Below are 15,366 nucleotides of genomic sequence, written 5' to 3'. Positions count from 1 at the left end.
GCAGCAGTACTTTAAAGAAATATATTTCAAATTATGAAAAGAGAACTGAGAAAGAAAAAGGGCAAAGTGAAACAGGAAAACAAAAAGAAAAAGGCTGCACAAATAGTCTTGACAAGATAAATGGTAGTCCTAAAACTAACTGGAATATCAAGGTGATGTCTTTGAAATGTTTCTGAACTCATTTGAGTTTGCTATAATTTGTATTATCATAGGATTTACAATTACTTCTTCGGTTAAAAAGTTTAAAAAATACTGATAGCATTAAGTATGGAGGCAACATAAGTTATAAACTGTGTTCTCTCGTTTGGCACATAAAAGACGCTACAGAAAATTAATGTCACCTAAAACTTGTCTGAAAAGTAATAGCTGAAAAATTTTATTTGCCTGTCTCACCTTGCTCCCTCATAACAAGGGATTTTATTACAGCTGCTCCAAATGACTATGATATTTATACCCTGGAGAACAACCTACTTCTGATCTTCATTAGTGTTCTTTAATGTTCCTGCAGTAGAAGTAAATAAGCCATTAACATCTGGAGACTTCACTCATTTTCAGTCATTTTTAAATGAATCATTTTAGCTTCACAGAATTTAAAGAAATGGTTTAAATCCTAAGCAAATGAGGAGAGCAGAGGAATAGGGAGACACAGTGAATTCTCTCCAGAGCTTTAATTTTAATATCTGCCAGTTTGGGACCTATTCCTCCAGACTCCATACCTTCCTTGTAAAACCATTAGTAAGGTAACCCCTTAGAAATAAATGTGAAGGATAAAGTCTACTAATGGTAATCCTGGAAGGCAAAGGCACACTGGTTAGAAAAATCTTAGTTCATTTTCCCTTTGTAGTAATCCCTTTCTAGCTTTCAACACAGACCATGTTTTGCTAAGCTTATTTTTATGTTCCCCACATTTAATTTTTAAATGAAATTAATGTCTATTTTAAAATGCTGGATATGTATTTCAAATGCATATAAACTTCTACCCAAATCCTGCCTTCCACAATGCTGCATAAAGAAGGTTCAGTTCACCGTTTTTTAATATAAAGCAAATGTAAAAAGTCAAGCACTTAAGCAGTATGAATACTTAAGTGTATACACAGTATACCCTTTTATCTGGCATAATGAAATATGCTAATGAATATCACCTCTTTTTCAGAATGCAAAAGCAGCCCACATGCAAAGCCAGATGAAAAATGATATTTAGAATCATGATTAGAATGGATGATAGAAATCAACCCACCTGATCCACTTCTACATTACCAAAGAAAATGGCAAAGAAAATTACGTGTGTATCTGGAAAACAACCTTATTTTTTTGCTAATTACAAAATTATCTCTTAACAAGAGCCTCAATCCACAATCATTGCAGGGCTGCTGCCTGTTTCCCAAAACACGTAAATAAGAAGGATTTGTATTTGCTCCTTATTGTAAGGAAATGGTTGGCTGGAACAGAAACCCTCACTTAACCATAATTATTAGTGGCCTGGCAAAGTCTGAATAATCAGAAATCACATTTAAGATCTCCCTTGACTTGCTGTATTTTACTTCAACCAATTCTGTCTTAAAACCTTCTCAGATTTCTTTCATCTTACCAAGAAAAGAATATTGTGACTTGTCTCTGTATGCTCCCTTACAGTATCTTTAATAAAACTGCTAAATCTTACGACCAAAACAACAATCACAGAATACATTAATCATAACCACCGATGATGTAGCTGTGGTTCTACAGAGTTCATTTTCATTTCAGTGTAGTCACAATGCCTCCTTGCCCCTGGGGATTACTGAAGCAATATGTTTAATTAGGAGCAGAAGAGAAATAGACTGATCATCCTCAAGGCTTTGAGAATATAAATTGCATATTGATGTCACGTCCTCTGGAGCTGTTAGATGCTTTGATGAACAATAAAGCCAATATGAGAATATGCTACCTAGAAAAAAAGTCAGGCTTGAGATAGCTACATCTTTTGAGAAACTTCTTGAATGTCATTTAGCATAAGCATAGGTAAAATTATTCTTCATCCTGTCAGTACTTAGCCAAAAGACTACTGACACTAAGAGATATATTGCTGGTGCTTTAAAACTTCAGCCAACTATTTTTTTACTTTTAAAGATATCACAACCTGTCCTATCATAGAATTACAGAGCAGTTTGGGATAGAAGGCACCTTAAAGACCATCTAGTTCCAACTGCCCGCCATGGGCAGGGACACCTTCCACTAGACCAGGCTGGTCAAAGCCCCACCCAGCCTGATCTTGAACACTTCCAGGGATGTGAACTTCTCCACCACGACCTGTTTCAGTACCTCACAGTAAAGAACTTCTTCCTAATAGCCAGTCTAAAGCTGTCTTCTTTTAGTTTAAGGCCATTCCCCCTTCTCCTGTCACACCTGCCTTCTTAAGCTTTCAGCTATTTAACAAACACATATAAATTATACATGTTCCTTTCCCAGGTTAAGTATAGATGGTCTGTCCACTTTAGTCAAAACTGGTGATTTTGTCTCAATTGATGTCAGAAATGTTCATTTTATTCTCCTCAGTAGACTGAAGTTTGGAATACAGGCATTCCACGTTTCCCCTGCAATTTCTGTATCAGTAGGTTGGTGGAGTCCTTTATTTTCTGTTTTATATCATTGCCCACTGATTCTGTGTGCTGCAAATAACTGCTTTGCTCACACAGGTGACAGCTACATTCCCATATACCTTTTACTTTAAGCAGAGCACTTAGGAAGTAATACTTAGTATTTGTACTACTGTCTGTGCCCAGGAGCCTGACCTACAGTAGAAAAGCCACTGTGATTGTTTTTAAAGTCTCTCCATTTTTCTCTTGTGCCACTGCGGGCAATATGCCTTTTCCCATTAAGGCATTCCACAGTTTTGTGAATTATTTGAGGCAGATACTTCATTCAGTAAATCCCTGTTAAAAGCCAGCAAGGAAGTGCTATGTCTACAGCAATCACAGAACACCATCCATCCTTTTTTGTTGTTAGAAGTCTTTCTCAATCTGAGATTGTTTAGTTGGAAGAGAATGATTTCACAACTCCTTTTAATCTACTAGGAGAGATTTTGCAATGTATCAGTTGTGACAATGCCCAGCTCTAAATATATGTTTTGATTTTAGACACAAATCTTGACCTTGAGAATTAGGAAGTAAAAAAAAGGACTAGCTCTTCTTTGCTTCTGATTACTGTAACATTTTCAGCAGTTCATCATTCCCTGTACAAGCCCCTTGGCTCATACTTTGCCTTTTGAAAACCACTGCTACATAGAACTGCACAATGTACCGAGTATACTTGATGACTGTAAGCTTTTAATTCTCTTAAAAGAGCTGTATTTATTTTCTTAGAGCTCTTTCCTGTATGTAACTGAAAGCATTACTGAAGCCAAGTATCATTTTGATAGATGCACATATACTTTTAGGAGGTAACAGCTACACTTACATTATTGTGGAAAAAACCTTCCTCTATGCATGTAAAACCACTTTAATATGCACCTAACACATCAAAATAACCTGAAGAAAATGGGTCAGTCTGCAAATAACAGGAATTTTGCCATCAGTCTCCTATGCTGGTAGCCCAGCAGAGGGAGCTTGTGAATTAGTTATAAGAACCAACAATTCTGGGGAAAAAAAGATATACATGTTTGTGTTCAGCAGGACAGCTGACTCAAGCAGGATTATGGAGCCAACTTGGTAATTTAGTGATAACTTACTGCACTGTGTGATGTTTAAGTTCACTCCTTAAGCTTCATCTTTTTCTGCCAAAGAGAGGGGCTGGGATTGTTCAGGGATCTTTCCATGCAATGTCATGGCCGGTTTTTTTTCTCATATTAACAAAACTACATGACTGTGTGTAGACTCAGGACAACTACTAGTATTATTCTGCCAGCTCACTGGAGAATGCTACTTGACTGCAATCTTGAGTAAATCAGACTTCCCTCTGGATCTAATTGGTATTGCTTGTTTTTAACATGTAAATTTGGGGAGGGTTGAGGCTTGCCCTTTGCCTCAGTGGCATGAAAACAGCAATGTCAGTTATTGCTGTCTTGTTTTGTGGGTCACTAATCATGAGTCCAATCAGAAACTCAAGGTTGCTTTTATTCCTGATGAATCAGATTACTGGTAAAGAAGACAATGCAGAACTTCTGTTAATGCTAACAGTGTAAAAAATTTCCACAGGTCTCATTAAACCCATAAAATTCTGCTGTTAAACTTCTCCTTCAGAAGGGGAATGTGAAGTGTTGTGGAAAAGGATGGAGCAGAACTGTTACTGTAGACAGGAGGCTGTTAGAGAACAGCTGTTGCTGCTACCCGGTTGGTCCAATGCACTGGGCATCTCTAATCCCTGCGTGTGTCAGCTTCAGCTGGAGAGTTTCAAAGCAAAACCAGCAATTGGCCTTTTGTGACAGCAACAATAGTCAGGTCTTTGGTGCATCTCCCCACACATACACATACACTCCCTCTTGTGATTGCCTCTGATGGGCATTTTGATTTGTCCTACCATAAGAACACCAGGTGGGAATTGCAGGTGGGAATTGCAGGAGTGCCCAGTTTGTCCAACCTCCAGCAGCATTTTATACTGTTTTGCAGGACCAAAGCCAAGCACCATCATCACAGTTCCCACATCTCTGGAATGTATTCATTATGTGAGCATCTGGACAGTTCCTCCTGCAGTTCCCACCGAGTATCCTTACCTTAGGACAATTCTCACTAGGTGTTTGTATCTTAGGACAAATCACAATGCCCAGCAGAGACAGGGGCAAGGGAGAGAGAGGGTGTGTGGAGTGGGAGGATGCCCAAAAAGACTCAACCTTTCTTCAAGCTCCCCCTATCCTGGGTCAATGAAGAGAGAGGGAAAACATTTCTCCCGGTTATGTTCAGGCCCCAAAATCTTTCACTTTAATGCACCAGGGTCTGGCTGGATATGCAGTTCTAATGCAGTGGTTCTCCCAGGTCTTGGGAAGGAAACAAGAAATCCCCATCACTATCATAAAGTAGGGAATCACAACCACCCCGCTCTCTGCTGCTGGAGAATTGAAGCAGGAAGGACTTCAGAGCAGTTCTGATAACCACCATGACTGAGGAGGTATCAGGCTACATATTAAGAGCTTAGGTCCTGTTCAGCCAAAGGTGTCTGGTCAACAGCAAAGACAGCAGGGAATTTCTCAGGAGGACAAGTCCTATCACAGAAGAAGAAGTGAGGTACCCTGGGATGCACTCCTGCGTTGAGGCTTTCGAATGGCAGCTGTCTGCACCCCAGCTGCGTGTTCTCTACTGCCTAGTAGAGGGTTAGAGTTACCACAGAGAGCTAACAATTTAATTTCAAGCATCTCTCCCTAAAATTGCACCCAAATTCAAGAGCATGAATTGAAAAGCATGTTTAAAAACAGCAAAAAGATTTGCAAATTAATTGAGAAACAAGCCCGGCACTGCTTGGAGAGGCTTCTTCTTACATCACAGAATTCTACCCTAACGTTTTTCAACAGGCACATACAATTTTTTTTCTTTATTATTATTATTCTTCACCATCCTCCCAGTGCATGGTGGAGCAATTGTGTGGACAAAGACCCTGGGAACTGGGTGATCGGTGATCACCTTTCTGTGATCCAAATCCTTGCTTGGAGCTCCCATGTGTCAACCACTCCTCCACCAGACTCTGGAGCAGCTTATGAGAGCTGCAAACAAGTGGGAGATTAGTGCCGCAGGGGTACTGCTTTCCTTCCATCTATTCTCCCCTCACAGGTAGGAGGAAGATTATTCATGTAGAAGCCATCAGTGGGAAAACCTCTGACTCTGCTTAGTCCCAGTCAGAATGTACATCAGTACACGAGTCCTGCAATAACTGATGCCAAAACTGCAGTGAGGAACTGTCAGTTCCTGAGGGGAGATCTATCCTTCTGCACTCTAGAAACCTGTCCCTGACAATTCTGCATTATGATGATAAACCTCTTCCAAGCTGGGCATCTTGCACTCTTGTTTGGGTAATAGGCAGCCCAGTGTGCTGTAGCTGTGCAGCCCCAGGATCCCATCCCATTTTTTACACTACTAAGCAAGGAACATCTGCTCTGCCTGTGTATATTGGATCATCTTACTTCCCTATAACAGCAGGTCTGCTGGTTTATTGGAAGTGAATCCACACCTTCATCTGTTCCACAGACATTTCTTGTAGCAAAGCTGTCCTGGTGCTTGAACTGGTTGATGTATGCAACATATGCAGAGGCATAAGAAGTGTTATCCATTCTCCCAGCTCCAGAACAACAGGAAATGGGATTCATTATACAGCCTTTGCAAAAGATAAAAACACTGTAACCATGAATGACTGTCCCCAAACACTGCAGGAACCATGGCAGTGCCTGTAGTCTAAAATAAAACATGATGCAAGTCTAGTTTAATTGGACACCACCATTTGCTGCTAGAAACTTAGGCAGGCTGCTTCTTGGGAAAATGAATTTATTAGTGTCTGTACACAGGTCAGCATGAGATGGGCAGAACTTGATCTCAGGTCAGTAGGTAAAGGTTAACATTGTTCAAAGGGAAGTTGACCTAGGTTTAGAGTTCTACAAATGAAAATGGCAACTGTATCTGGAAACCAAAATAAGCTGGTATGCCATATTTTAAGATGTCCTGGAGGTTTCCAGAAAGAACCGGACATTTCCATTCCTTCATTCTTTTGCTTCATCTGTAAAAGAGAGCACTCAGCATCAGACAGGGCACTGATCGAATAAAATGTAATGCATTTACTTCTGAGGAGTACAAATGTGCAACGAGAAATGTTCATGCTAGAACTTCTTAAGATTATGACTTGTACAGCTGCCAAGCTTGTGAAGACACAGTTAACTTTGAAGGTGCCACTCCATACAGGAGTGAAATCAGGTACTTGAAAGCACTGTTGCAAGTGGTAAGAAGAAACAAGGACATCTCTGACACATCTCCAAAATTTAAGCTCTGAAAACTTTATCTTGTTTTCTATGAGAAACCTGTGAAGTGCCTTTAAACTGATGTTTGGTTAAGAAAGACAAAGGGACAAGAACACTGTGTATCACTTCACAATTAACAAAACTTTACTGCTGTAGTGATGTCTCCTGGTGGTGATTATGTCCTTGGTGGTTAGCTGGTATTTCTTGTCTGAGTTGGGAACAGCCAGCTGGATGCTACATGGCAAAAGGTAGCACAAAACAGAGACAGAGTGGCCTAACTGGCCTTGGGAGAGAGGGAAAGGGGGTAAAGAGAGAGGAAGAGAGAGAGGTGAAAGAGCTCCTGTGCCCTATAGGCTGTGTTAGCAGGCTATGTCTGAAGAGAATGGTCTACACCCAAATTCAGTGTGGTACTGGGCTGGAGAAAACAACTTAGTGGTTTATATACAGCATATTTGGACAATTAAAAGTTTTTCTACTGCCCCCTTCACTGAGGTATCTCCCTGACTGAATTACTGCACAGAACCTGTATGAACACATCACCTTTCCTCTATTTTTTATTTTATTGTAAGTGCCATTCTCATGCTGCAACTGTATATAACATAAAAGCTTCGCTTGTTTCAGCAACAGTGTTTATGTTGTTCATCTGAGATTGCCAAGAAAAGAAAAATAAAACTAAGAGATTACACTGAAAGCAACTATGTAATACAATAAATAAGAAGTACAGGATGGGGACAGAGAAAGATTGATTGCTGGTTCCTTGAGAATATCTCCAAGGATGCTCATCGTTCAATTCATCTTAAGTAACACCATCATCTTAATCACTCAGAGTGATGGAAAAGAGCCTTTTTAGTCTCATGCAGCTTTTTTTTTTCTTTTCAATTTGTCAAAGTCATTTCACCTATTAGATGATTAATATGGCTTTTAATATCAAAATCCTCATTGACCTGAATGGGTCATTGACCTGAATGGGGAAGGGAGGGGAGAGACGGTTGTTACTCCTGGCAAGTATTATATAAGAAGTGCTGTAAGTTTTACCACTTGGTTACGGTTTCTATGCCATGTAATTATTCTTGTAAATTCTTGTTATTCCATGTCTTCCCAGTAACACCATGGGGCTGGCTCGTAGTCTGTTGAAATTGATAACAACTGTGTCTGATGAGGCTTTTAAAGGCTGAGAACACAGAAATATGGCTTACTTGACAGAGTAAAATGCTGACCTTGCTTGCAGAAGCTGAGTAGAGAAACCTAACAGATACAGCTGAGCAAATATCTAACTGTTCAAGGACTGATCCTGCTCTCAGTTTAGTCAGTTTGGAGGGGACTGACCAGCACATGCATTGTCGTTCATTGCTCCAAACCAATGTGGATGACTTACACACAATGGAAGTATTTGGGGGTTTTAATCACTTTTTTCCAAGGATGTGCACACTCTATGCCTCTATTGAATAAAGCTGCATTTATAAGCAATTCTTCCTGGCACTCTGAAAGAATTGTGCTTCATGTCAACAAATATTCACATGAAGACTGTCTCCTGTGATGAACCAGGCTATACATTGTCTTCTATATCTAAATAAAAGGGATTAAAAATTTCAGTTGAGGTATGAGGCACCACTCTCCTGAGGAGAGAATTCCAAATATTGGTCTATAGTTTGTGTTGAGGCAGAGCTTTACACTCTTGCTGTGAATCTTCTTTGCTCCTGCAAATACACTGTTTGAAGAATCAAAATAAAATGAAGAAATTTGAAGAACTAAAATAGCAGTAAAATTAAAGGTTGCAGTTTATATACCCACCAGCAAACTGTAGTGGATCAAATTGTGTCTGATCTTGCTCAATATTCAGTTTAACAGGAATTCATTTGCCTTTCAAGCAGTTATAGTAGGTCATGGTTCACAGATGCAGCTGTGAACTGTTTACTAGGGGGAATTTTTTTCTGTCAGGACTACAGGATTTGGCCTTGAGCACACCTGTCAAAAACATTTTATCACTTTTCAGCTAATCAAATATTACAATGTAAACAATTGTACATCCATTTAATTTTACACATGAAGTGTGTTGTTGGGTATCATAAATTTATTTCTTCCTCCTTTTTTTTGGCATCCTTGTTAGTTTTATTTAGCCATTGCTTACAGGTAGCAACTCACAAAATATGCCAGGGCCATTTGAAATCCAGAAGACAGAGACTTCATTCTATACATTATTGAGCAGCCTTATATTTTTTTCCTCTTTACGTTAAAGATATACTACATTCCTTATCTGTCATCATCATCCAGTCCTTTTATGTTCCTCATGCAACAATTTCCAGTCTACTTCAAACGCCTTTAGGCTTGTTTTTTGAGTGTTCAGACCTCCTCCCTCGGCACAAGTGAACATGCGTCATTCACAGGCTTACCAAAGTAAATAAGAAAACAGACATGACTCCTCAAAGCCTCACTGCAGAAGTGTCAGAACCAAAAAGATTGATGGGGGAGGAGGGGCTACAGAAAGTAGCTTTTGGAAAGCTATCCATGAAAGACTTGATAGCTTCTTATTGTTAAAACTTGCAGAGATAAGCTACAGAAAAGTAAAATAGTATTCTTGTCTTCATTTGTTTCTAATTAAGGTTTGAAAAGAGAACAGGGCTGTTACCAGCATTAGAGGCTCCCAATCACAAGGCTTTCAGCTGTGGTTTTTTTTCTCCATTTAAAACCAATAAAAATTTGGGCTTTCATCTTAACGTGCTACCTCGGGATGTACAGAGTGCCCTGACTGTGGCTGTATAATACATGTACATTTTTAACAGTTCAGTACCTTAGAGGAGTCCTTGACCTTCTCAAAATCCTACGTTCATGGAAGAGAAGAACTTAAACTATATGTGACAATTTGCATAGTGCTGTGAACAGCTCAGTGAAAATCTCTGCTCAGTGTATCACAGCTCTGTAGAAAGCAAACAGAAAGTGTTAGGATGCATGAGAGTAATGTTGAAATGATTATTTAAAGGCTACTTTAGCAGTATTGTTTTGTTCTTTCTTCTGATAATTCTCCAAGTCTGTTCTCTCATTATTAAAATAAAACAAAACAAAACTACCAAAAAAAAAAAAAATCAAGTAGAAACAGGTATTTTAGAGAAAATTAAGAGACTCTCCTAAGTGAAGCTAAAAGGATGGCAACATTTATTTTCTGGACAAGAGGTAATTAATGAGTTAAAGAATACAAAGTTATTTCATCTTCCAATGTCAAGAACAAAATGATAGCTTGTAAAAAGCTGCAAGTTTAAAGACAAAATATCTTTCTGCACAGCCAGGACTCCAGTAAGCCAGAGAAATTATTTCTGCAAAATTTAGCTGAGTCCACTCTCATTGTGGAATTTTAACAAACCAACTGAACCTTAAGATGAGAATTTTTAGGATGATTTTGGCTTAACTGCCGGAAGTGTTCCACTACTCCAACTGAATTAAATAAGAATTCTTCAGAGTCTGTGTTGCTTAAATAAATAATTTATCACCTTTCAACTCATCAAATACTTCAATGTAAGAACATTTATTCTTGACAGATGTTGCAAGGCTAAATCTTACATCAACTCCCAGAACTCAGCCCACCAATTCTGGATGAAAAATAAACTCTTGTGCTTCAGAGCATAAAGTCAGTCCTTAAAAAATACAGGTTAGGCATGTTACAGAAAACACATTTCAAAATTAGCTTCCACAGACATTTGTGCAGCTACTCTGAGTCATCTAGTACTGGTACAAGATATTAAACCAGATGGAGCATTGGAAACAAACCTTGAAGAAGAAAGATTTGTTTGTATACTACAGTACTCCTCACTGCAAACAAGGGGAAGCATCCAACTGTTTGGACAATGTCCATGCTGTACTGTACGTAAAACAGTTTGAAAACTGTTATTTAAACCTGTTCTGCAGTTAGTGTGTCTCTACCATGTAGGAACAGTATCCTTCCATGCTGACACCACGGGCGGCAAAGAAACAAGAGTGACTTGGGAGCCTAGAGTTTGGGGCACTTCCCTCCAGGCCCTGCTCTGAAGAATATTTGAGTATTTTACATCAGTAATTTCAATCAGAGGGAGTATTTTATATCAGTAATTTCAATCAGAGGTGCAACAAGAGAGACTTGCTCTAGCCATCAGCACACTCAGCTTAGAGGCATCAGCTTAAATTCTTGCAGTGTGTCAGAAAAAGAAGGGATGTGAATTTGAGTTGCCAGGTTAGTGATGAAATCTCAAGGTTATTGCACATAAAAAGGAAGAGACTATGACCCCCACTTGTACTGCAATTTGCTTAGAGCCCATTTGGTCTTGAAAACTGTAGGGTGACAGGAGGTGAACACATTCTGTCCTTGCCACTGGGAAAAGACAGGATGCTTGGTTTGCTTTTACTCCACAGCAGGTCAGACCCTGCTTGGGAGTCTGTGAGAAAAGCACCTTCAGCAAACTGGGAGAGATGAGCTTGGTGGGATGTACTCCCCAGCTGCAGCTCTACAGCCTCCTTTGGAGGTGAGTTTTGGCAGGTGACATGAAGGCCACTCATGTGGGAAGATTGGGAGGAGTTGCATAAACACCACGGAGAAAAGAGAGCACTATAAATCTGTATCAGAGCTCCATGGATGGTGAGTGGTGTGGTGTAGCTGTTGGCTTATGGATTTTGGCATGGCTTACGTGACCCACAACGCACAACTCTCAGGTTTTGCACACCTATCAAAAGATGCCCAGCAGACTTCCAGGGCACAAACTAGGTGCCTTGGACTTTGTTGGATGGTACAGCTGTGTAGGCAGTCCAAAATTTCACTGACCTTCTAAATGCCATGCTGTGTTAATTTCTACGGGTACTGGTTATGCCTTCTCATTTATATTAGCTGCTCATTCCCATGGGGAATAAATGCAAAGGAATGTAATGGTAATTTACATTAAAGTAAGTGCAGGACACTGATGTGCTCTCATGCTACACCTGGTGTACAAGCAGTGATGCAGCACAGGTGCAGACTAATCTAACACTCACAAGAACTGGGTACATGAGGAACTCAGGTCCTGTCATTTCCAGCTTACTTGAGTCTCAGTTTCTTCCTAACATGCAGGATAAGTATTACAGATATTTCTCCCCAGATACATGTGCTTGCACCGCTAAAAATAAACTTTGTTTTAGCTCATTTTTTAATCTCCTGAGCTGTTTTCATACTTTCCCTCTGCCTGTGCATGGTATTTGGCACTTGTCTCAGTTTAAAAGCCAAAGTAATTCTTATCCAGAGAGCTGCCTCTTCTGGATCATTAATGAAGATAATAAATAAGGCTGGTTGCTACATCAGTCCCTTATTAGTAGTTATGATTAGCTTTGCTTTTTGGTCTTTCAGCCAATTCCAAATCCACAAGGTCCCCACCCAAGCCAGCATGAATTAAGTTTTCAAAGAAGGTTATCTTTGACACTGCATCAAAAGACCTATTCAAATGTAAACAAGGTATTGGCTACTGCTCTTTCATCAGCCACTAATTTTATAATTCTCTTATTTACAACAAGTAACACTGCTTGTCTCGAAAGACTTCTTTTTTCTAAGTCATGCTGCTTTATATGCAGTTCTACTATGCAGATATTTGAGACATGTGACACACAGAGGTATATCTAAATATTTATGGCCGAGGAACAATGCGGCTACCTGTGAAATTAGTTAAATTAGGTAAACACCACAATGTTAGCAACATTCACAGGCTAACAAAGGCATAAATTAGTCACTTTAAGGTAGCACCAGCAGTGCCTCCAAGCAAAGGGAATTCTAGAGAACTCCATGCTGGCCTCATGCCACTTCTACTTTGTGTGATGATCTGCAATTTGTGCCATGCCAATAAGCTACTGAATAGAAATATCAACTTAAGCTACAGCAATAATGCTGACAACATAATGCAGGAAAACCAGATGAAGGTGATCAAGTCCTCTGAGTCATCTAAATTTTACCCTATCCTTAGACTGTGGTAGCAGCCTGATGTAGTAAAAATCCTGATGTGCTGTATGTGGCTCCTAGATACTCCAAGGCACATCGACAAGACAGTTCTGATGCAAAAGACAGTAACAAAAGAGTTTCCAGTGGCATACAGGGCCATTAGCACTGCTTGGAAATATGCCCACAACTCCAAATTCAATTTGAGTCATATTTCAAATACAGACAGTCTCTTATAATTCAGTACTGCCACATTTCAAGGGCAGAGTGAGAGTCATGGGATTAATTTGAGGAAGTGTGGAATACCGTGCTCCTTAAAATGTGGCTTATTTGGTAAGTAATGGGATCGCTGTCTGTACTTTTCTCCTGGTTAAAAGATTGCCATTTGATACTATAATAAAATCAGGAAAATTGGAAAATTTTATCAATCTTCCCTTTGTGCTACTTATTCTCAGTTATGACTGTGTGTAAACCAAGCAGACTTTAGGAAAAAGAGACTGCTGTGTCAGAAGGCACAGTTCAGATTACTCTGAGAGTTCAAACCTCACACAGCAAAGAAGAAGAGTAGTAGGAATCACGAGACAAATCATACCATTGCCACTAGTAATAAATATTCACAGCACTTGGCCATTACTTTGCACATCATTAACTAACAGGAATTACTATTACCTCATGTTACACTGTGTTGTTGGTGCCCTGGGAGCACTCAAAGCCATGCTTCCCCTTTGCTGGATTTGTCATTTTACATGACTATTCTCTCCAGCCCTGTGGGAGGAACTGTGTAAACTGAGACAGAAGAGCCCCAGCCAGATACTCCTGGACCTATGGATCATATAATGTGTTTTCCAAGCCAAGCTTGCTAAGTCAAACTACTTGTATTTAAAACTCTTTGCCAGATGCCTTTCCTACCTGTTCTATGTGCTTAATATTCCAATGCCCTTGGAGTAAAGCAGCTTCACCTCAAGGGCTCAGAAGGACACAGAAATCCTCTGATGTCTTTCTTGCAAAATCTGAAAGAAATCCCACAAAAATAACAATTTAAAAGAACCTCCCTCATAACCCTGGCACTTGAGGGGTGTCCTGGCCATCTGCAGACACCAGGAATAATGTTTTATCACCCCTGGCCTGTAACTTAGCTTTCAGAAGAAGGTTTTGCCTCCTTGCCCTGATGCATCCTTGGCTCCTCACATAGCCTGTGGGACAGGGAACTCTCTTTCTCCACTGGCAAACAGCAACCTGAGGTGTTTGATTAATATGGGCGGTGAGGGGATAAAGTTCCCACAGGCACTTTTAGGGTATTTCTTATCTCCCTTTGATAGCGGGGCATGGTCTATCTCTTACAGACATTTTCATTAACAGATGTTCAGTGCTGCAGGGCTGCAAGGCATTAAGAAGCCTTTGAGCTGCAGCATGCATTAAAACAGCTCCGTTTTTGTGGGAAAAAAAAAATCTTCACACTAAAGCTCTTCAGATCCACAACCTTCCCAATTACCTGACAGAGCCAGGAACAGTTTTGTCAACCTCAATATTTAGCTATAAGAGAAGACTCTGCCCTTCCCTTCATACAGCAAAGACTGACAAGGAGGATGCAGTTTGAGTTTGAGGCTCTGTGGCAGAGTGAGGTGCTGAACGGGTCCTTTTGACCCTTCTGGACTTCAGGCTCTTCCCTGCTTCCAACTGCAAGGGAAAAAAACTGCAATCCTTTGCCCATCCAAGGTATTAGGGGGAGTCAGAGGAGATGGGATGGCATTGTGAGCCTGCTTTTGGGGAAAAGAGGCAAATGGAGCAGGAATGACTGTGTGCTTTCTGTGTACTAACTTAGGGATTGCTCAGCCTGGAGAAGAGAAGGCTCTGGGGAGATTTCGATGTGTACAAACACCTGATAGGAGTGAGCAGAGAAGGGCCAGGCTTTTCTTAGCAGTGCCCAGTGACAGAAAATTCTACTTAAATATAAAAATAAAGCTTTCTTACTGTGAAGGTGGCCCAACACAGTTGCCTAGAGAAGGTATAGAGTGGAAATATTAAAATACAAATGAACACAACTCTGGGTAACCTGCTCTTGCAGACCCTGCTCTGAGCAGAGGCTGGACCAGAACACCTCCAGAGGTGCCTTCCAGCCTTGGCCATGCTTTGACTCTACAACTGAGCCAAATCCAAATCTAAGTGAGTATGCTGATACACTGGTCAGATAGATCATGTGGATTCAACTCTAACTTTGACTCAGCTTATCTGTGTGTTATTTTTTTTTTTTAATTTACCTCACAATATTTGTTTTATCAAAATAAGCAGTCCCACAGTGATTAGAGAATAAAATCAAAATAGGGCAAGTGCATTCATGCTACAGCTCTGTCTACATTTTGTCTTCTGGATGTGTAGCAGTTATCTGAGCATTATTTCCAGGTATTTTTGCTGGCATAATAAAAAGCATGTATGGATGAAAACAGCAGCCTGGCATAAGAAAGCTCATGATTGATTCAGCTCTGCAAGACCAAGAACAAGCAAATCAATATTTATTTAAAGAGCCTGAATAAGTTTATTTTGC

At 40.0% G+C, this 15,366-nt stretch overlaps 1 protein-coding gene across 1 annotated transcript in view; it reads right to left on the bottom strand.

Moving 5' to 3' along the window:
- The window catches only part of LANCL3 (LanC like 3), a 37,230-nt gene that overhangs the window by 11,813 nt on the left and 10,051 nt on the right, over positions 1-15,366 (bottom strand). The window lies entirely within an intron of this gene.

This window comes from Pipra filicauda, unplaced genomic scaffold, assembly GCF_003945595.2.
Source record: "Pipra filicauda isolate LSUMZ 115617 unplaced genomic scaffold, ASM394559v2 scaffold18_size4552066_pilon, whole genome shotgun sequence".
Classification (NCBI taxonomy): Eukaryota; Metazoa; Chordata; class Aves; order Passeriformes; family Pipridae; genus Pipra; species Pipra filicauda.
The sequence above is the reverse complement of the archived record's forward strand: the minus strand, read 5'-3'. Positions and strand labels throughout refer to the sequence as shown.